Source organism: Bactrocera tryoni, chromosome 4 (genome assembly GCF_016617805.1).
Source record: "Bactrocera tryoni isolate S06 chromosome 4, CSIRO_BtryS06_freeze2, whole genome shotgun sequence".
In the NCBI taxonomy this organism is placed as follows: domain Eukaryota; kingdom Metazoa; phylum Arthropoda; class Insecta; order Diptera; family Tephritidae; genus Bactrocera; species Bactrocera tryoni.
In genome coordinates, this window is record NC_052502.1 from 14,877,484 (window position 1) to 14,901,226 (window position 23,743).

Genomic DNA, 23,743 nt, shown 5'->3' on the forward strand with positions numbered 1-23,743 from the left:
ATTTAAAGATACCCAGATGTACCAGCAAGCTGTTCATACATCCCCTAAAAAACTCAACAGCACAGTAAAGTCTGCATAAATTTGTAAAATGTGTATTCCTGCCAACGTCATTGCAATCAAATTTTTTTCCGAGTCTACGGTTTTGTTGCGGCCAAATTAGAGGTTTAAAATTTCCACCAAAAGCGTTTTTTGTTGTTTTTTCGCTTCACTTTTTGATAATAGCTCGCACTCAATAGTTTTTCACCCTTGAACCTCGAAGCTTGTGCTCTCTGCTGAGTGACGGCATTGGCACGGCATAAAAAGCTACAGAAAGACTACATATGAGTTGGGTATTCCGTCTGTTTGGCTGCAGTATTCTATGTACAATGTGTCTGAATAGTTAGGGTAGTGGATGGCCTGTTGGAAAAACCGGTTTTAGATAAACATAGATGGTCAATATATAGACGGAGTGATACAGAAAGTAATATTAGAGTATATTGGGAAAAGAGTACTTAAGATAACATAATGTCGAAGGATAAATAGAACCCTAAGTACCTACTAGAGCTACTTCAATATATTTTTAAAAAATACTCTTACGAGATTACATAGTTGAAAACCATTTTTCTCAAAACAACGGCCTTATTAGTTGGAATTGTCAGTTTCGTACAGCTTGAGCCACATTTATTTGCATTCGCGCAATTTTTTCCTACAGGTCTTACTTGGCAAATCAGCATATGCCGAAAAATGTGTGCTGGCGCATCAGAATTTTGTTTTCATGTAAACGGGATGCGTATACCACTTGGCGCCACAAGGCATTCGACACTCGGTACTTCCCTTTCCTGTTATATTTTCGGTTGCTCGGCTTCTTTCTCTCCTCCACATTTTTTCAACTGCTACTGTCAATTTGTAAATACAGTTCGTTGCTAAAACGGAGTCCCTTCTATATTTCAGTTTACAGAATTCATTTTAGCTACTCTTCTATTTCGTTTCCTACATATCTCTGCTTTTAGTTTTGCTGTTGTTTTTGCAGCTGGCTATTCAGCCATAAGCATTGAGTGCGATTGTAATTACCTCTAGTATAGAGGTTACCCAACTACAAGCTTTTCGACTAGTTTAAATGGGTGACAGGCAGAGCCAATTAATTTAAGTGGACTTTAGATGTTTCTACCAAAGTTTGGCGGCCCTATCTGAAAAGCCGGAATGTTTTACTCAGTTAGAGTTTAAAGATTAAGTATCAGATTTAGATAAGTAAATCCTTAGAACAAGGTTTCAACTACCTCTCATTGGAACCCTGTGGAACCGAGTTTTAACTACATCTCATTGGAATGTAAGTTCGCATTCGCCAAAAAATTAGTAATCCGCACTAGAATCTAAATTTAATAAAGAAGATCGTTCGGATAAAATAAAAATCTACTAAGTCCTCATTCCGATTATCAGATTATATCCGAAATAGAAGAAGAATCTATTTTGCGGTGTTTCTCCCGGGTTCCCTCTTAAAAAATTGACGTGTCCTACGACGAAAGGGTAGACGGATGTTAATTTCTTGATTCCGTCTTGAAAAAGCAGACTGTTCGATGTTGAATCAAAACTTTGGTTATATTCAATCTTCGTGCTTCGAACTAATCTTAGATCAGCTTTTGCTAATTTGGCTTTCACCAGGTTCTTAAGTGCCTTCCGTTCGCTTGGATCAAAATTTCGGCAATGATAATACGCTAGCTTTGTCGTTATATTTTACAGGGGACATCATCTCGGCACTTTCTCATTTAGCTATACTAAGATTAAATTCCGAGGGCTTATTCTTGATAGAAAGCTTTCGTAGAGCCCAAATATTGAGAGGAGAGAGAGGAAAGCATCGGTTGTCTTATATTGCTGTGGAGGAGCTATAAAGAAAGGTGGAGATTGTCAGCCAAAAATGATGTATGCTGTATTGGTGAAGGGCCCTCGAAAAGGCTACCCTTGCTAAAAAGCTTGAAAGTGTCCAAAGAACAGCACTCCTCGCCATCTCGAGTTTATTACGGATTACACCAATAAAACGTAGTATTAATGCCATTTTAAACATAGCTCACGACATTGCCGGCAGACTGTGAAGGTTGCTCTAAAGCTCACAGAAGCTGGGTATATGAAGAGATCAGAACAAGTATACGATGAAATTTTCTCCTTTTTCAACTCTATATGAAGGGGTCTGAACAAGGGCACGCCTATATTTTATCTTTCTTCAACTGCATTCCTAAAAATTTGGATCACTGCGTTGCAGAGGCCACTCTGTGGAGTTTCTCTCTACTCACATACGGACTCACTCAAGCGCTAACTGAGCGCTCAAAACCAATCAAGGAGTATATGTCCTCCCAAGAAATAGCATCGAGTTACTTCATCATCATATTCGTTTGAGTGTCAGGTCACAGAGGAATCACTAGCAATCATCAATACATCAAATCTGTTATACGTAGCTCAAAGCACTTTGTCGATTAGAAAGGTCTTATGATCTGGTATATACGATTTTTTTAGGTACCACAACGTACCGGTGTTCTAAGCTATCCAAATAGGATCCCACTTAGCATCGGCCTCTTAACCTAACCTAAGCTAAAGCAGTCAGAAGACTGTGATTAAAGCTTCTTTGATATCACATCTTCTGCAAATTGGCTGGGATCCATTTTTACTCAACAAATTTGACAAGATAAGCTCAGAAAGCTTATTCGGCACATGACAACATAAAAGATTTCAATTGTCTAAGAGAGACGGAGCTCGTGGCACTGAAATCTAACTTATGGATCAGCCTAATTCCAACGAGTGTGGAATATATTAAATATTAATACATACCTACAAAAAACATTAACTTCTTATATAAGAATTGTTCTTCTTTATAGGAGTAGAGACCGATTAAGCGGTTGTAGCTGAGTTTATCGCATCCGAAGCTGTTTAAGCTTTTTCATTGGTAGTGTTTTTTACGTGGCGGATCCGAAACCAAGCACAAAACCCTATTTCGCCATCTCACTTTAGCTCGCCTTCAAATGATTTTTTTTTGCTACAGAGAGGATACTTGGTCTAAGATCGAAAGCCATGAGCTAGTTGAGCCATATGTAAAAGAATCGTTTCTGGCCACTGCAAAGTGAATGGCACTCAGATAACTTTCCTCACTTCTACATGACTCCATCCTCCTAGAATTAAAACAGTTAAATAACCTATACTCGTCTTCTTTATAGGCAATTCTACAAAATTGAAACCTCTTTTAAGCACTGTTATTTTTCTTTTTGCGTAATTTTCTATTTCTATTTTTAGCACCCGCATAAAATAAATTCATTTTTAATAGAAAGTATTCAAAAATAATTGCTCTCTAAAATATTTCATTTTCAGTTTCAAGTTGTTTTTGCTTTTCGCTAACGCTCAGATAGATTTTGGGTTAATTGAGCACCGGCCCCAGCGCTTAGCCGACCATCAGTCCTTTTTATGCGTGTTTTGCTGGCTTTTTCGAAATGTTGTTGCAACTCAACGCCAGCAATGGAATCGTATAAACATAAATATATATATGTATATATTTATATATATAATATATATGTATATAGTCACAACTGTCCATTTTCACTTGCCTTTTCATCGTTTATTTCTTTTATTACGCATTTGGCGCGCAGCAGCTTCGCCCCTCCCCCTTTGGCGGGTGCGCGTGAAACGAGAGCGCGCTACTTTAATTGAAGACTGCAAATAATATTTTTTCGCTGGCATTGAATTGAGTTGACTGCTTTGTGAAAATTACTATCCGCAATTCGCGCGTGGGAAAAAATCGCTTTTTATTTGTATACGAAATAAATTAATAAACAGTGAAATGTCGGTATGAATAACAGTGCATTGATGGCGTGAACATAAATCTTGTTGGAGGGGATGGGAAACGGCTGCAAGTTTTGTAATTATTGTTTTCATTGTTTGTATGTGCCTTTTTATAAATAATTTTTGCAAAACCACCATATTCACACAAGCATAACTGTTGATAACGTTTGTCGAAATTGCTAGCTGGCTTTTGTGAAATTCAATTATGTGTGGCAGAAAATTAAATATGCAATTTAAATAAATTGTTTGTAAATAAACAATAATTTTTAATTGTACGATTGTCCGTGTGTGGGAATACCAAAAGTATTTGAGTTTTTCGGTCGAACACTCGGTAGATGGAGTTTATGGTATTACTCGTTATCACATTTTCGTCTAGCTTCTTTCCAAGGCTTTGAGTAGTTTTTGTTGCGTGTTTAAGTATTCTAAGTTTAATCGGGATTTTCTGTGATCGTCAAGCCTGACGGCGAAATTTCAGAACGGTGAGAATAAATGTTATAAATATACCATCATTACTGAAATGGTTTTATTTACTGGAAGATACGAGATCTTGGAGGCATCATCCGTCTTTAATCTGGGGAAACAATGAAGCCTTTAGGGCTCGTCCTAGATAGCAAAAGTTCATGGAAGCCTAATATTGAAGAGATAGTAGAGGAAAGCATTGATTGCCTTACACTACTGCATCGGAGCCGTTGGCAAAAGGTGGGATCTCTCACCGAAAGTAGTCGTTTGGCTCTACGATGCCATAGCTAAGGAGTATTTGTCTGGTGGATGGTCCTAAAAAACCATATTTGCGAGGAAGCTTGGGAGTGTTCAACGTGTGGTGCACTAAGGTTCATTAAAATAATGGCATTTAATGTCATTTTGCATATAGCGCCCACAGATATTACGGGAAGGTGTATGAAATTTGTTATCAGACTGAGAGAATCCGGGTTTCTAAATGAACACATATTTAAACATTCGGAAACTCTCATACTCTTTGACATTAAACCGGGTTTTTTGGATAAGAGAGTTGACACACCAAATTGCAAAAGAGTTGTGAGAAGGCCACGTCGAAGGAAAGCTTCAGTAAGCATCTTTACGGATTACTGAATGGGTCAAAGCTTGCGGGAAGTTTGGTGGGGGAGTATATTGTTAGGAACTCTATATCGACTGCAGTGCCAGACTTCCTAACTGTTGCTATGTTTTTCAAGCCGAGGTTACTGCCATTAAGGTAGCGTTATATTTACTGTTCCGGAGTGTAGCCTCTTTCAGAAAAATCCTAAGGATTCTGTTAGCAGAGCGGCGATATTAGCCTTGAGCTCACTAAGGAATGCCAAACCTCGTTTTCAATAGCTTTAAGTCACTTTATGATAAGACTAATATGGGTGCCAGTCCACAGCGAAATCGCTTGTGATTGTAATGTCAATGAGCTGGCAAAGAAAGTGCCCCAACCTCGCTATCTGTAGAATGGGAACGGGTCGGTTCTACCTTCTCCTCGTGAGTTATATCACAGGATAGTAGGGGTTTCGCGGAAGCTTCTATTGTCCAGCACTGGGCTACTATCGGTTCATGCACTGTCTTAAGATCCTTTCGGCTCAAGATTGACAAGGTTAAGAATCTTACTGGACGCCAGTTATAGAAGCTGTACGTCAGCCGACGAGTTGGAGCATCTCAACAGTTTCTTCCTGGTTGTTCAGCGTTTGTCTGAAGAACCGATGATCAACAGTGCAACCATTAAGTAAGAACTCAGAAGGCATGAAGTGAAAAAAGCTCGTCCGGGTTCGATTATGTTATTTAGAATAGCCTGAAAAACTAAAATAACAATGAATATTTAATACCGAAAAAGACAGCGTTTAAGTGTAACAGTCATTAATTTCAAAGCAACAGCGCTGCTTTGAGCACCTCCCACCCAAATAACTCATCATCATCATCAAGCAGCAATCACCTAGAGGCAGACACAACAATCATTCACCCCAAGGAGCCATCAGGACCGATTCTGTGCCGTTATGACGCATATTCAGCACACGTTTGCACGTAATTAAACTCTAATGTGTATGTAACGAGTGCAACAATAGCAACAATGCGGCTGAAATATGAAGTTAATTTGCGTTATTGATGATGTGCCTCGATGTCGGTGCCCAACTAAATTATATAGGCGCGCACATGCTGGCGATTGCACACATACACACACACGCTCATTTAGTTACAGCGCGTTGCACGTTGATAGATATGTGTGCATATGTATGCGTGAATGTGCGATATTTCACGAGGGTTGCCTTGGAATTTTAGGAAATCGAACGAAACTATTTCATTGATTGTTTGAAAATAGTTGAAACTGTCTACGTGATTCTGCTTTACTAGGGTGATAGGAAGTATGTGATGTAAAAATAATATTTTTTGATCAGAACTGATTGGAAGAGAGGCAGTAACGGTAAATTTTGAAAATGAGTAAACAATGACTTTACTCAAATTTAAATTATTTATTTATTTATTTCCAGGTAATTAAGAAAAATTCGACTTTTTTTTAAATTAAGTACCGAAATTTAAACTTAATGGGTTTAGGCAATATCATATTAAAAATAGTTTATTGTATTTTTGCTTTTTAGCTTAATTTTCAAATTTTTGTTAACTGTCATGCAGAAAATTAAATATTTTAAATATTTTATTGAACACTTTTGAAATAAATTTGTTTTAATAAAAGAAAAAAATATTTATCGACTACCCTAGTATACTTGCCCTACATATAGCTCACGCTACATTACATTCATTTTTGTTGAAAATTTTTCGATTGAAAAAAAATTATTATTTATCGGCCACCCTAGTACACTTGCGCGATATGGAGTCCACATTCACATTCACTTTTATTGAAAATTTTCTGAACAAATTTTTTTGAAATTTTCTTTTAATAAAAAAAAATTTTATTTATCGACCATCATAGTACACTTGCCTTACATCGAGCTGAGGCTACTTTATATTCACTTTTATGCAACATTTTTGAACATTATTTTTAAATTTTCTTTTAATCAAAAAAGCACTTTTTTATTATTTAGCGCACACCCTAGTACGCTTGCCCCATATAAAGCTCAGGCTACATTCTATTTTATTGAACTTTTTTGAACATCAAAAAAACATTGTTTTTTATTATTTATTTATTTATTGACCACCCTAGAAACTTAGATACTACTCAGGCTACATTCACTTGTATTGAAAATTTTCTGAAATTTTTTTCTGAAAATTTCTTTTAATAAAAAAAATATCGTTTATCGACCACCCTAGTACACTTACCCGATATGGAGTCCAGGCTACATTACATTAACTTTCATTGAACATTTTTAAAATTTTCTTTTGATCAAAAAAAACCCCTTTTTTATAATTTAGGATCACCCTAGTGCACTTAGATATTTTTATAGAGCTCAGGCTACATTACATTTACTTTTATTGAACATTTTTCGAAGAAATTGTTTTGAAATTTTCTTGTAAAAAAACTTTTTTTTTGCTATTTATCGACCACCCTAGTACACTTACCCGGTATGGAGTCCAGGCTACATTACATTAACTTTTATTGAACATTTTTGAAATTTTCTTTTGATCAAAAAAGCACGTTTTTAATTATTATTTATGGACCACCCTAGTACACTTCAACACTACATTATTTATTTATTGAACATTTATCGACCAATTTTTTTGAAACTTTCTTTCAATTAAAAAATAAAAACTTTTTTTTTATTATTTATCGATCACCCTAGTACACTTATACACTACTATAGCGCTCAGCATTACATTCACTCTTCGGTTAGCACTTTTGCACAGTTGATGCTTTGATGAAAGTTAATTTATTATGTTACAATGAACTTCGACACCCGGAACTACTGACACTTACGCATCCATAATAACACAATGAAAGCGGCAAGCGCCACCTAATATTAAGTGCAATGTCGACACAGCGGCAGACGAACTAGGAAACACCTGTTCATTTTGGCATGAAGATACATTAGAATAAGCTTGAGGTACGAGGGAAGCTGAATACATATCTCGATACATATGTCTGTATATACGGACAGCTACTTATGTGCTACACATGTATGTAAATGGGAGAGTCCTGTTAGTGGATATATGGAGAAAGAGAACACTGTAGAGCTCGATTTTCAAAAAATTTTTGGGTAGTAGCCGCCAAAATCGTTAAAGATTCAAATCTATATAGAAAAAGTACAAAATTATGCGCATTAAATACCATAGTATGGTGTGTATAATGAACGAAACTCACCACGCTGCTAAATATTACAACAGCACTCCTTACTATTTTAGCTGTAGCGCCTTTAAGCACTTATGGAATTGATTATTATACACTAATAATCTTCAGTAATAAGACGGATTCCCCTTAAACACATAGTTTTGGTAGACACTGTGTTCATTTAAGCAAGTTCAGGTGCTCAAAATCTCAGGCATGAGGTCATCACTACACATACACATTCATACATATGTACATACATATATGTAGTATAGTGCGGCATAAGGACAAGTTGATTAATGATACATCTAAACGCCAACGATTTACCAAATGCTCTTAACTAGATCATAAGCGCAGCGCATGTGTGTGGGTGTTTGTAAGAATATATGTGTGTGTGAGTGTGTGGGATACATTGTATTTCTATTTACTCGTACTTTGAACTTAAGTGCTCCAAGTGATAAATGCGTATTTAAGCGATGAAATATAAGCAATGTGCTTGCTTACATACATATATGCCTAGTATGTACATGTGTATATATATGTAATTATGTTCATATATAGACACATATATCTATGGACATGAATAGCTACAGATTTCACTTTCCTTTTAAGAAGTTTGAAAAGGAAGAGGAATTAGTTTGAAATCCAAACACTTTGTTGGAAACTGAGATTCATTGAATGTGAGCGAGTAATTGGATATTTTGTGATTTAATTTCATTTATAAATATTGTTATACTCGAGGATTTGTAGCCGTTGGTCAATGGACTTTGTTTGAAAAAGCAAAGATGTTAAAGCGAGCACACAAGATACATGAGTTAAACACATATAAACATTGTGACAAAAGAGTACCCGAAATTTGTAATTTATATTTTCCGGGTAAATGATATTTCAAAAACCTGTATTTTGTTTAGTTGTTAGGATTGTCATTAAATACTGTGTCAAATATGAGCGCGACCTGTCAACTAGATTATTTACAGCAGCTGCTTAAGTCAGTACACCTGAGTAGTGCGTTGCGATTTTTACAATGGATACAAATATCGAACAAAAACTCTGTCTGAAATTTTGTATTTCTAACCAAATTCCGTGTGAATCATTGCGAATATTGGACAAAGTTTACGGTGATTCAGTTTTATCAAAAACAGAAGCCTACGAGTTTTTACTAGTCCTCAAACAAATCGTTAAAGACATGCCTCGTTCTGGACGACCTTCGGCATCTTCAAGTGATGGAAATATTAGAAAAGTGAAGGATATGTCGCTTAAAAATCTTCAGGCAAGTGTTTGAGAGGTGCCAAGAGAGTTCGAGATCTCGCTCGACTCCGTTCGAATGATTGTGTGGATATTTGGGTTATGAACCGCGTTCTTGCTCGACTTGTCATGATAAAGCTGGCATTTTTTCAAAAAGACTAGCATAAGCAGATCTCTTTGGACATGTTTGATCGTGCGAATTCCGATCCCACCTTCAAAGATACCATTATAACTCCTTATGAGATGTGGGTTTATTAGTTTGACATGCAAAGAAACAACAATCATCGAAATGGAGGGGAAAACCGAGCCGAAACCAAAAAACTACGCCAAAACCACTAAAAGTCAAGATGATGCTCACTGCATGGGCTTGTTAGTTAGAGATGCAAACAAGCAATAATCATCGGAATGGAGTGGAAAACCGGGCCGGTAAATCAAAATTAAGACCTTTCAAAATTGCCGGAATTGTGGAAGAGCAATTCATGGATTTTACACGATGCTAATGCTCCATTGCAAAGAGCCACGCTTGTGATCAAATTTGAAGCCAAAAATGCAATGAATACCATCGATCAAACACCGTCTTCACTAGATTTGACTCTGTGTGATTTTTGGTCCCCAAACTGAAATTGTCGCTCCGTGGAAACCATGTTCAGTCGATCGAAGAGATAAAACAAAATTCGCTGAAGGAGCTGAAGGCCATCCCAAGAATGGCTTAGGAAAAGTGTTCCGATGACTGGATAAATCGCTGGCATAAGTGTATTACATCTGGTGGGGATTACTTTGAAGGCAACAAAATAAATATTGATGAAAAATATAATATTTTTTTTTACAATTTCCGTGTACTTTTTTGTCATACAGTATATATGTACAAGTTTATTCATACTTACAAGTATATATATGTATATTTAATCTGCGTGTACTAAAACCACTAAAAACCTTCTTCCTTCTTTTTTAGTTGAACCGTCGACAAATCTTCATGGAAATTATAAATTAAGGCACACAAAGTAAGTAATGTAACTCCATACAAATATCTAGCGTTATTTTATAAAAACCATATGCTAATAGAATTAAATTATACTAAACACCCTAATTTATATTTTTATTCTATTTTCCATTCGGATAAAAGTGAGACCCAAATTTGAATTTTAGTAGCTTAATTGACATTTAAAACTTCGCTAAAAATGTCTCAAACTCATGTCTTTAGGAAAAGCTTTTTTAATGAAATTGAAATTGGCAACAGCGAATGCCGCAGGCGATGAAACGACGAGCTGAAAAATAGTGGTCCGAGGCCTCGGAGGCGGGTCTTTCGTCTATCACAACTTGATCGAGCTGGTTGGTGGCTTTTTGATCCAGAGACAGCCACGTAATCTTGACCATATTTCGGGCCTAGCGACGTTGACCAGCCTCAATCCAGAATTCTTTGCTACAACAACAACAGCCTCAATCCATTTGAGGATGTTTCATCATGGAAGCTGAATTTACCGACCTTTGTGTCAAACATACCTTCTTTGCCCACCCTGGCGCTGAAACCGCGTCGTGAAGGTAACAGCACTCATAGGTGCGCTCCAAGCGCTCATAGAAGCCGTTTGTCACATCGTTCTTATGTTCCATCGGTGCGTGGGCGCAAATCCGCTATATGTTAAAGAATTTCGCTTTGATGCGGATTGTAGCTAGACGTCCACCGGGGTCATGGCTAGACCTCGGCGACAGAGTCGCTCCCACCACGAATCCCACACCGAATTTGCGCTCTTTTATATGATCACTGTGTTAAATGCCACAAGCATCTACTCATCTCAGTTCTTGTCCCGTCCATTGCAAGGTTTGGGCGGCGGTGATGCCAACTTTTGCTCTTACGAGGACATCAACCAGCTTGGCAGCGGCCCTGCCCAACTAACACTTCATATGCATTACTTTAAAACGTAATCCTTAAAATGTTTGCAAGGGTCATCATCAAAAGGTGGGTCTCTCATTCGAGGCTGGTTTGATTCTTTTATTGGAGGTGTTTTTTTATGTGGCGTGTCTCATGCCCAAGGCACAAGGGAGGGATAATTCGTCTTCCCACTTTAGCTCGCCTTCAAACGAATGTTTTTTTGGTTACCCACAGGATACTTGGCCTAAAACCAAAAGTTGTGGGCTTCTTAAGTCATATGTAAAATAATCATTTTTGTCAACTCCTAAGTGAAGTACGTTCAGAGAACTTTCCTTTCTTGTGTAAACTTCTACCAAAGCTCCATTCTCTTTGTTTTAGCTTTCGGTTGCTATTATTATTATTTGACTTATGTCATTTTTGGAAGTATAGTTCCTAACTCTATTTTATGCCAACTCCACGATTCGTTTGTTTTTTTTTCATCTTTTGGCGTATTGAATTCATCTTATTTTTAGTTCATTAGATGCTCGCCTAAAGCGCTGACTAATTCTCAAGTGAAATATCGTTAATCTCTTTAATTGACGTAAAACATTTCTATTTTTGTGTCCGGTCGAGAATCCTAAATGTTAGACAGTTGGACTTTCTTACTTTTCTGAAAACTACTGCTTAGTTTGGGTAAATAGCTTCTAAGTACATATATACAGGGTTTGTTCGGAAAGTAATAGGACTAAGTCGATTTAAAAAAAAAATCTTATCTAAAAACTTTTAAAATAGGCTCCTTCTGCGTCGATGCAGCGCTGCCAGCGAAATTTCCAAACATTGAAGGCCTTACGGAAGGCATTCTTTGGAATAACCTTCAGAGCCGAGGTGCATGCTGCTCGGTTCCCCGTTTATCGGACTTTTAAAGCAAGGAAACAAACAAAATCCTGGGGCCACATCTGGGCTGCAAGAAGGCTGCGGAAGCGTTGGGATCCCGGCCTTGGTTAGGTAGCTGTTTAGAAGAAAGTTGGTGCGAGCCGGGGCGTTGTCGTGGTGCAACTTCCAATCAAATGCGATGTCTTGTGGGACCCAATTGACCCTTCCTTTGAGTCTCTTGAGGACTTCCACGTAAAACTTGGCGTTGACGGTTAGGCCAGGAGGAACAAATTCTTCGTGAACGATTATTTCAAAAAAGAAAATGAGCATTGTTTTCACTTTGGATTTGATGATTCATTTAGCGACCTCTTCCCGGCCCTCCAAGCAGGTCTGGTGCCACCGAAACACACCATTTCTTACTAAAGCAACATCTGGCCTTGATCCTATAAAACGTCTTTATCGCAGATTTACCGAGTTTCACACAAAATTTAATCGCGTACCTCTGCTGTAACGAACGGTGCATTTCCGGCTTGCACCACTCACAGAAATACGTCTCGCAAAAATGTTAGCCCCGACTCTCCTGGTATTCGGAGACAACTGACCAGCCGCTCGTTCGTTAGCTAGGAACGCCCTCTACCGAATCCAGTCGGCGAAATACAGTCACGGCGAAAGAAAATCAGTCCTATTACTTTCCAGACAAACTCTGTACTGTAACCGAAGACCGCGTTACAATCTCCGAATATATTGTTCAGATCGGACCACTATAGCTGCCTTACATACTCACCGCTCAGTACAAAAAAGAGATATTTTCATAACACTTCATGGTATTAGAAATGCATTTATAAGGGGTATTACAGCTACGGCGCAACTGAAATCAACGTCTTTTCTTCTTTTTATTAGCATTTATGTATTTGTATTAAGAAAGCCATTTCTTCATTTAACTAAGCGCCATTAGACTTAAGTAGACAATTTGCATTATTTTAATGCGATTTACACAATTCAAGACTTGCCATTACAGAAAATGTAAGTTTGTGCGCGCATCTTACGACTGACTGCGCGACTCTTCGCGAATCAAAGCTCATTTACATTTTAATTGAATTTCGCACATTTCCGGGCGCGCGCGCCAAAAGCAGCGTCTACTCAACATTATGAGCGTAACTATTTGACTGCGAGTGTTTGTCGGAGCATATGAATATTGCCAAAGAGTTAGAAAGCGGAAGGCCTTGAAATTTTATTACAACTATGAGCTCTCAAGCACAAGCATAACTGTGCTTGTACATAAGTATATGTGTGTGTGTGACGAAATGAAGTGAAATTTATGAAAATTGCTTCGAAGTGTTTGCGAGTGGATGGTTGAGTGATGAAAATGCACCAATCAGATTTGGCAGCACAATTCAAATAGCTGGTAACATCGTCAAACAACAAAAACAGTTGCATAAACACATTGCACTGCGCGCCGGTCGCGGCCTCTATCGATTAAAGTGCCGCGCGTGGAGGTCAAGTGCGATTTGGCTGTGGGCGGAGGCAAATTGGCGTAGCGGGGCGACTTGCCGCAGTGCGAATTGCATTTTAATGAGTACGCTGAGCAGCACTCACTCAGCAGACACATACAAACATATATATGTATGTTAGCAAACACACACGCTCACTCATCAAGCTGTTTAGGCAAATCGAATGCTGATTCCCGCAACCACTCGTTCGGCAATCGAAATTATCACACTGCAAAGCAATCACTTTGTTGTTGCTATTACTCTCTATGTGGGCGCTGTGATGCGCTCGGGCGGTCGCAGCGGCGCAACTGCCTCGTTAACAGCGGAAAAACGCCGTAATGAGACTCATTAAGCGCACATCCGGCTCGGATGCGGATGCATGCGACCGACCGAGCATATGCCAGCATGCGCGGCAACGCTTCGCCATATGGATTTTCGCTTATATTTGCTATACATCTCTGTTGTTGTTGTTGTGCGCTCGCCATAAACACATTAACACACAGCGGGTTTCCGGTGCACATGTGAATCTGCTACAAGTAAATGTGTGTGTGGCAGTATGTGTGGGTGGCGAAATTCATTGGGCCTTCGATTTCATTATATTGACAACCTTTGACGCTTTGTCGTCGGCTGGCAGCTCAACTTGAGTGTCACGAAATTCGCATATTCGTTTTTCGTTTTTCGACACTAATTAATGCGGTTTTTGTCAGCTGCTCATGTGTAATTATCGGACGCTGGGGTATTGTTTTTCGCTGCGGCTGTTGCTCCAACATATTTGTGTGGCTGTGGCATGTCAATAGAGCCTCTCTGCTGTTTGGCTATCAAATAGCAAATGGCAAATGTTGGTCCAAGTGCGCAAATATTACTGTGTGCTTTGTGTGTGAATTGATAAGCAATGGCGAGTTGAACGTTGAACGCGAGCCTTTGTGGCATGAAAATGTTTACATTCGAGCTAGAATTTTAATTAAGAATTTATTTTAATAATGTTGTAAAATTGATAGAAGTTAAAAATTAGAAATTCCTCAAATAAACCTTTTTCGTGAAGGGGAAAAGAGTCTTATTTTGGTCTACCGATGATATTGGGCTAATCAGGTCTTCTACGGCGGTGCGTTCTCGTTACACACATTCAAGGAAAGCGTGTTCAGCGTCGTCTTCTGCCGCGTCGTTGTATAGGCTTCTTCGTCTCTTCGTTCTTAGACTTTTCCCATTCTGTGGTGGTACTTATTGAAGTATCCCTGACCGGTAAACAACTGGGTTGTGTAATAATCTACTTCTCCAAACTTACCGTAAAGCTTGTCCATAAGTTTAGATCTTTTATTAGTCTGACCGTCCAGCTGCTGCGACTCTCATTCTTCCATCTTCGTTGCCATGTTGTTATTGTATCATTCATTATTTGTTCTCTTGCGCTCTTGTTATTTTCGGCTGTTGTCTTTAGCTCGCACAGTTTTTTCCTTTCGTTTTCCATAAGGTCAATTGCAACATTGTCACTTATCAATAATATTGCATTGCCTGATACTGTTCGGTAGGCTGATGCAACTCTGAGGGCTGTGTTACGCTGCATGCTGGCCACTACTATACGCCGGTTTTCCTTTTTAAGCACATTTGCCCAGATCTCAGCCACGTATAATATGACGCTGATTGTCGTCGACACTAGGAGCTTCCTCTTTTCTTGGCTGGGGCCTCCTATGTTGGCCATTAGTCTGCTAAGTTGAGATTTTCGCCGCCTTTCCTGCGGCGTGTTAGATTTGTACCCAGAAGATTAGTCTGGGATCCAGTCTTACGCCTAAGTAGTTTACTGTTTTTCGTGTCCTAAGAATATCTATAGTCGTTTGCATACTTATATTTATACTGATTTTAACGTCGTTTTTTCCGTTTCGGCTCTTATTCATAAACCCCAGTCTTGCAACCAGTAATTATGCGCTTGATGAATGAAGAGTCCTCATCTAATTTGTCAGGCAACTCTTTAGCGATGCAGGTCTTTTGGTACGAGTCTAGCCTTGACACGCTTAATAACCAAAACACTAACCAAAATGTGTTGAGTCGATCCATAAAAGATGTTGAGCACCTCTGCTATAACGCTGATGCCAAAACAAGGATTTTGAAGTTGCTACTTTATCTTTTTCAATGTTATTGTCATTCACAGCGGTAGTTGGACGACTTGAGGTTTTAGTTTAAATGGACCAATCCGAGCAAAATTTGATCTGGACTGAGTAAATAAAATATTGGTTATTATTAATATTCCGCCGTTTTCCAATAGATGTCTCTAGGGTCAAGCACTGGTCGATTAAATCGATTAAATCCTTTTACATCGATCTTGGACATTTGTGTCAACATTAACCCAACAAAATATTTGTAGAGATCTGTTTGCATCCCAAACTTATTGCCAACTGAAAATGCCACTTTTTGAGCCGAATTCGCGACATTTGCGGGAAGTTTTGCTTTTCTTTTTTAATTCCAAGAAAAGTACGGCTAAGGCTCATCGAATGCTTTCGGATACGTACGGTGAGGCTGTCCTAAGTGAAAGAACATGTAGCGAATGGTTTCAACGTTTTAAGAATGGTGATTATGAAATCGAAGACCGGCATGGCGTTGGAAGGGAGAAGATTTTCGAAGATTCTGAATTGGAAGCATTACTCGACCAAGATGCATTTCAAACCCAAGAAGAATAGGCCGAATCGTTGCAAGTGACACAGCAAGCCGTATCAAAATGCCTCAAAGACATGGGGATGATTCAGAAACAAGGAAACTGGGTTCCTTACGACTTGAAACCAAGAGATGTCGAACGGCGCTTCTTTGCATGTGAACAGCTGCTTCAGAAAGTCATGGGGAAAGCCTGAACATGCCTCCACGTCGACGGCAAAACCGAACATTCACGGCGCCAAGGTCATGCTCATGCATTTGGTGGGACCAGCTGGGGGTGATATATTATGAGCTGCTAAAGTCAAGTGAAGCCATTACAGGAGATCGATACCGAACGCAATTGATGCGTTTGAGCCGAGCACTAAAAGAAAAAACGGCCACACTACGAGGAAAGACACGATAAAGTCATTCTCCAGCATGACAATGCTCGGCCTCGCGTCGCAAAGGTAGTCAAATAATATTTGGAGACCCTGAATTGGGAGATCTTACCGCACCCGCCATATTCTCCAGACGTTGCTCCATCTGACTACCACTTGTTCCGGTCGATGGCACACGATCTTGCTAACGAGCACCTCAGTTCTTATGAAGAAGTCAAAATTTGGATTGATACTTGGATCGACTCGAAAGATGAGGAGTTCTTTCGTGACGGAATATGCATGCTGCCAGAAAGATGTTCAAAAGTAGTAGCTAGCGACGGCCAATATTTTGAATAACATTTTTGTAACCGTTTTTATACAATAAAACCATAAATTTATAAAAAAAGGGCAGAAGTTGTATACCTAATAACTAAATTTCTTCTTATTGTAAACGCGCTTAAATATTACCAACTCTTTGGACTATAATTCTATGCAAACCTCTACAGTTGGCTACCGAAAACTACTTCTTTAACTATCCAAAAATTATAACCATAAGACTACGTACATATCAAAATATCAAAAATAAAACAATAAAATTGAATTAGACATTTCCAAATTTGCATATCTCCACCCAACTGTAATTTATAGTATTACATGCGAACCCATATTCATGCAGTAAAAGATTAAAACTCACAACCATAAATTCATTGGCGGACCCCACCTCAACACCATAATTCTCTGCTATTTCTCAAAATGTTGTAATTTAATGCTCCTTTAGAACTTAACTTGCGCACTCATAAATACAAATATACACAAAATAATACAAATATACACATACGAATACAAATACTCACATACGCATAAATATGTATGGTCTATTTATACAGTAGCAAACATTGTATGCAGTCTTGAAAGCAGCAATACCGTCTAAACGCTCTCATGGTCTACGGTGCGTATGAGTAATTTTCTGCTGTGGCAGCTCAAGCGCACAAATGCCATATTGCATTCGCTCGTATTAATACACAAATACAAATACGCATAAATAAACGAAAACTCGGATTAAAATTGCAAGTTTGTAGCAATCTCTAATATACATATAAATTGTGTGGAATAAGTTTGAACGATCAAAGTGCTCGCAAGCTGTGAAGTTAAGTAAGCATAGCTGGAGGAGTAAGTATGTACTATATGTAAGCGATATGTGGAATATTCTCTTCAATGAAATGTAGCTTTTAAATAGCTTCAATTTAATATTTTTATTACCATGCTAATATTGGAATATTGCGGTAATATTTTTCTAGAGAGATGGTGTTTATTTTCAAGGTAGCTCAACATGCCTCGAATTGGTTTAATATTGGTTCTAAAAATGATGATATAATCATGTAGGAGTTTGAAATAATCAAAATATAGATTAGAAATAATTCGAAGTAGTCCAAAACACCGAGGACTTCCTTTTACATACATACGTATGCAATGAATAGAAAATCTAAATAGCTGGCAACTGCCGCCAAAATATTTTTGACTGTAAGCAACCTTTCGGTACTTTTGTTATATTTTACTATTACATAATACATTTAATTTAATTTTTTTTAACAGTGTCAACGCTTCTAAAGTATTTTATGCCATACTTTAGTATTTTCAGATTTTTTATCTTTGTTCAAAATATATATTTATTTAATGTAAGATGGCAGCTCTGCAAAAGGATTTTGAAAACATTTTATGATTAGCGCCGTACTTTAGGGTTTTCTATTTTTAATTTTTATTTTTCTGATTTTTTATTCTTTATTCAAAATATATATTACTTTTATGTAAGGTGGCAACTCTCCATTTTTTTTTTAAACTTTAGTGTTTTTTATTTTAATTTTTATTTTTTTGATTTTTAATCTTTATTCAAAGTATATATTACTTTAATGTAAGGTGGCAACTCTCCAAAATTTTTAAAAACATTTTATGATTAGCGCCGTACTTTAGTGTTTTTTATTTTGAATTTTTAATGTTTTGATTTTTAATTTTTATACAAAATATAAAATAATTTAAGGTAAGGTGGCAACTCTATAAAATTTTTTTGAAACACTTTATGACTAGCACCGTGCTTAAGAGTTTTCAAATTTTTTATCTTTATTCAAAATATGTATGTATATGCATATTATCTTAATGTAATGTGGCAACTCTTCCAAACCAATTTTTTTAATTCCACCTTAGAGTTTTTAGACTTCTAATCTTTATAGAAAATATATATTAGTGTTTTTTTTACTTTTCTTAGCTACATACATACATATGTACATATGTACAAATATTCAGAAAATATGTATATTAATTTAGTTCAATATGGTAACTCTTTAAGACATATTTTCTCTCATAGCTTCAAGCTTTCTTGTTTTGTGACTTTTATCATCTATACAAATTATATATGTATACTCATTTAATTTATAGTGGCAACCCTTCTAGAAATATTTTTTTCCAAAACCCAATTTTTTAGTGTTTATCGAATTTTAACAACTATACGAAATATGAAAATATTATACTACGTATATTTTTTAATTAAAAATTTCGATTAGGTGGCAACACTGCACAATTTTTATTTGTAAAATCGCGCAGTAAAATTATTTTTATAATGTGGATCATTAAAATAAACCGCATAATATAAATATATTAACTATTCTATAAGAATATCTGTGTCAATTTGTTGAAATAGCTTAAGTGGACTTAAATTAATTGTAGTGATTTGAGTAATGTGAACCAATTTGTTCGCCCTTCGATGTTCTATTTTATCTTAAGCAAAACTTTTGAAATTGAAACTTCAAATCACACTAAAATAGCGGTATAAGAACTGAACAGTTATTTCTCAAAAATCAAAATATCCATACTAGTTTAATTCGACTTAGGTTATTTTAATATATTAGTACAGATATTTTTTTTAATTGCCCGCATGTGTGCTGCTCCACTTTTGCTTCCAAATTGCTACTGTGTAAATGCGAGAAATCGCCAATACATAAACAAAAACTATATAGAATTTAAAGCAAGTAGAGCAAAGCACACCCCACTTTAGCACGCGATCATAATTACATTACTTCAGCGAATTCTTTTCATAAAACATTCAATTAAGCATTTTGATATTGCAATTTTATTTAAATTAAGCGAATTGTGGAAAGCAACTGTAAAACCGAAGGGAATCGCACACGAACGCATAATAAAATGCCAGAGAAAAGCGGTGACCGCAAAAAGGCGATGGCAACGCGCATAAATTAAAAAATAAATAGAAGTTTAGGTATGTACCATAGACGGGTGTTGTATATATGTAAATACATATATATGTATATGTATGTATGTGTGTTTGAAAAGGAAATCGTTTAAAAAGAATCTTGGTCATAAAAAGTTTACTAAAACTGGAGAGGAAAGAAAGCGCTTTAAAAACTTCGTAATAGGCATTTAAAAGGGAATAATTGAAAAAAGTTTATTATTGCAGTATAATCGAGATTACAAATATGTGTGTGTGTCTGTTGAAGTATTTGCATAAGTCTCGGTATATATTTAGATGCAGGAATTAAGAAATACAACAGTACAACTTGCAAAGATTTAGAAACTTTTTCAAACTTCACAAGTGAGGGCAAAAATAAGTGGAAGAGAGAGAAGATTAGTCTGAAGAAATAAGTAATAAATAAAGTATGTTTCATTATTGTTTGACAGTGAAGAAAATGAAAGAGATAATACATTGAAATATAGAATAAGTATGAATGTATTAACTGTAGCTTTACTTCATGCTGGAAATTGCAAACAATTTTAGAATGGAATATATATATATATATATATATATAATGTAACATCAAGATTAATTATATAAAATTTAAATCTTTATGTATATATTAAATATATTCTATTGTTCCAGTTTCAGAGCTTTCATAAATTTTAAGTTTTCAAACACACATACATATAATTTGCTGTTATGGCAAAAAAAGCCTTATTGTAAAGATAAGTGTTTGTCCTTATGTTTTAAAAAGGATTTCGGGCAAGTGACCGCCGCAGCTGTCTCGAAAAACTTCCAGCCGAGAGGCCCAAACTTCGACCACTTTTTGCACCAAGAGGGCCATTGTTAGGAATGATGTACTGAATATCCCCAAAAAATAGTCCAGCGGTGTTAGATCTAACGATCGTGGAGACTATGGCATAGGCTCACTTTGACTTACAATTGACTTTTTTTATTAGCTGTATGGCATGTAGCGCCGTCATTTGTCCACATCAATATCCCCCAATTTAGATACGAAAAAGTTTTAGTTATGACTCTATAGCCTTCTTCATTGACTGTAACATTTTTTGAAGAAATATGGACCAGTTATTCCCTCTGCATGCAGATCACAACAAACTGTGGGTTTTTGAAGACGTAACGGCATCTTAACAATGGCTTGTGCATCATCGTTACTCCAAATGCGAAAGGTTTATTAATTTCTTTTACATACCATAAAAGCAAAAGTGAGCTTCATCGCTGAAAAAATTTTTCTTTTTAAAATCGGGATCGGTGGACATCTAGTTTAGGCACCAATCACCAAACAGACGACGCTTAGGCTTTAATTCTTGCACGAGTTTGATTTTGTATGTCCGCAAGCAAAAATCTTTTCTCAAAATTTTCAATAAAATGGATGACTCTTTTCGTTACACGCGAAGGTGTATAAACTCATTGGGTTCTACTTCAATACTCTGCTCTAAGCAGTAATAACATTTTCAATGCGCACTATACGCTAACTAACTTCGAAAAACGTATTGACAGCCACACCTCTAAAAAATCATTCGTTATGAAGTTTTAAGTAGATATGTATGTAAATACATCTCTTCTTCACTTTCTCAAAATAATACAACAATACATAAACGAACTGAAAAAGCTGACTTAAAGAGCACAGCTGGTCTGAAATTAAAACAAAAAAAAAATCGATTTTCTTCATATTTTCCATCTTTATATTATAAATAATATATTAAAATTATAAATAGATATCTTAAACAGTTTTTGAATTTCAGCCGTCGCAGTTAAACCCAGTTTCCTCAGCTCTATGAGTTCATCTTTAGAGGGCTTTTTCTGGAAACAGAATTTTTTGATTTTGCTTTAGTGATTACTGGGAGACAAATTATCAAAAGTTTTCTGTGTATTCTGAAAACAGTTCATATAATGACCTGCCAGTTTTTTGATCTAATCAAAAATCGAACTTTGGCTGGACAAAAACGACCAGTTGAACTTTTTTATTTCAAATTTTAAGTTTTTTCTAGTATGGGTCATTCTAAGGCCCATGGAGAATTTTTTAGGATCAATAAGAAACTTTTTTGGGTTACATCCATATAAAAGGAATGAATCACTACTGCAGTGGAGAATTTTTTTAGCGCTGATGGAGATCGCGTGTAATTGAAAAAGAATTTAACGTTTTTCAAAAAAATTACTTAAAATATACAAAAAGTTATTAATTCACAATTATCTCTTTTTGTGGGGTTGCCACAATAGGTATGCCCCTTAAAAACTAGAACATGGGTTTAACAGCATACCATAAGTGGAGGTAAAAACGCAGGTTAAAAAAAACTAGAAACGAAATCTTATTGAGGAACAGTTCCTTAAATGATAGATGAAAATTCTTGTGAACTGTTACCTCTACTGAAGATTTTAGCCACTTGAGTGTTCTTTTCGCACTCTCTTATATTGAAATGACTCTAGTCACTTTGCACAGTTGCATTTATAGTACCATCTGATCGATTTTTAAACAGAACGCAACGCAACGAGTCGAACTCGAACAAGCAAATACACTTAAGGCATTGAAGGCCGTCCCAGCCGAGGCTTATAAACAGTGTATCGAAAACTGGATTAAACATTGGTGCACCATTCTACTCGAACCTTAGACTATTGATATTTTAGTGAGAAACTGAAAAGCCAACATTTATTTGTTCGTACTCAGGGTATAACTGAGTTTACAACAGCAAGTTAGCCGTTCTTTCCTTTTGCTATTTGGTGCCAATTGGATATTCCAACTGTAGCCAGATCCTTCTTCTCTTAGTTTTTCCAACGAAGTGGAGGGCTTTCTCTTTGTTAGAGCTAGACTTTGCCAATGTCGTCGTATAACTCGTACAGCTCTATCGTTCTACTGTGGTACTCGCTGTCGCCAATGCCTAAAGGACCATAAATCTTCCGCAGAAACTTTCTCTCGTAAGTCCGAACGTCAACTCGTCAGATGTTGTCATCGTCTATGACTTTTCTCCATATAGCAGGATGGTGATGATGAATGACTTGTAGAATTTGGGCTTTGTTCGTCGAGATGGAACTTTTCTTTTCAATTGCTATTAAAATACTATGACCATTTATAATCTTTTGCTGAAGGACAACCCTTTAGTGAAATAATCACATATAACTGAATTGGACTAAAATCCACCAAATTCGAATTACAATACGGTAATCAATGAACGACAACTGCAATTACGATTGAGTGAAGGACTTAACGACCACAATCGAACAGCCAACCGCTAACCGCTGACCAAAGGTACTTTCTCTCTTCTCTCTGCATTAATATTGACAAAATTGCTGCAGCTACACATACATACATTGCCATTTATACATTTATGCACAAATTGAAAGACTTATGGGCGCCAGCCAGTTGAACATTGTAATATGTGTATGAGCTCTACTACACGTGTGTATGTGTGTGTTTGGGAAAAGGTTGGAAACTGTATGCAGACAACGCGATGACAAAACCGCAAAAACATCACGAATGGCGACAAACTTCAGCATCAGTGGCTGCCGCGCACTGCAAATTGCAACGCTGACCAACACACACACACCTACACTGGCTTGGGAAGCTGCTGGCACATGTGCCGTAGAATGCACACAAGCCATTCCATTACTGGAATTCTTCGGTTCTATGAAGTGAAAATTACAAAAATTGTTTAGAAAAAAAGGCAAAAACAAGAAAAAAAACAAAAAAAAAATGTAGTTGCAAAACAAACACAGCAAAAAATGCCAAAAAGTTTAGTTGGAAAATAAAATATTCGAAAAAAGTCAAGTGGCAACGCTTGGAGTTCGACAGTGATAATGCAAAACTACGAAAAAAGCTGCCACGCTGCTGAGCTTCCGCTTGAAGTGCCCTCATTGAGGCGGCACACATACTCAGCTCTGCGCGTGTATCCTTCTAATTACATACATACATACGTTTTGTTTGTTGCTGGCAGTAGTTACCCGGCTCTAGCTGCAACTAACTGCCACCAGCTGCTCACTCACACACACACACACACACACATGCGCGCACTTAGTTTGCTGAAATAGTTTGCAACT

The 23,743-nt window shown here is 36.9% G+C and overlaps 1 protein-coding gene across 1 annotated transcript in view; it reads left to right on the forward strand.

The window, feature by feature from the left end:
- The window catches only part of LOC120774125, a 231,230-nt gene that overhangs the window by 48,602 nt on the left and 158,885 nt on the right, over positions 1–23,743 (forward strand). The window contains exon 2 of the mRNA XM_040103496.1: positions 10,203–10,251. The gene's annotated coding sequence lies outside the window, so the exon portion shown is untranslated. The remainder of the gene's footprint in view (positions 1–10,202; positions 10,252–23,743) is intronic.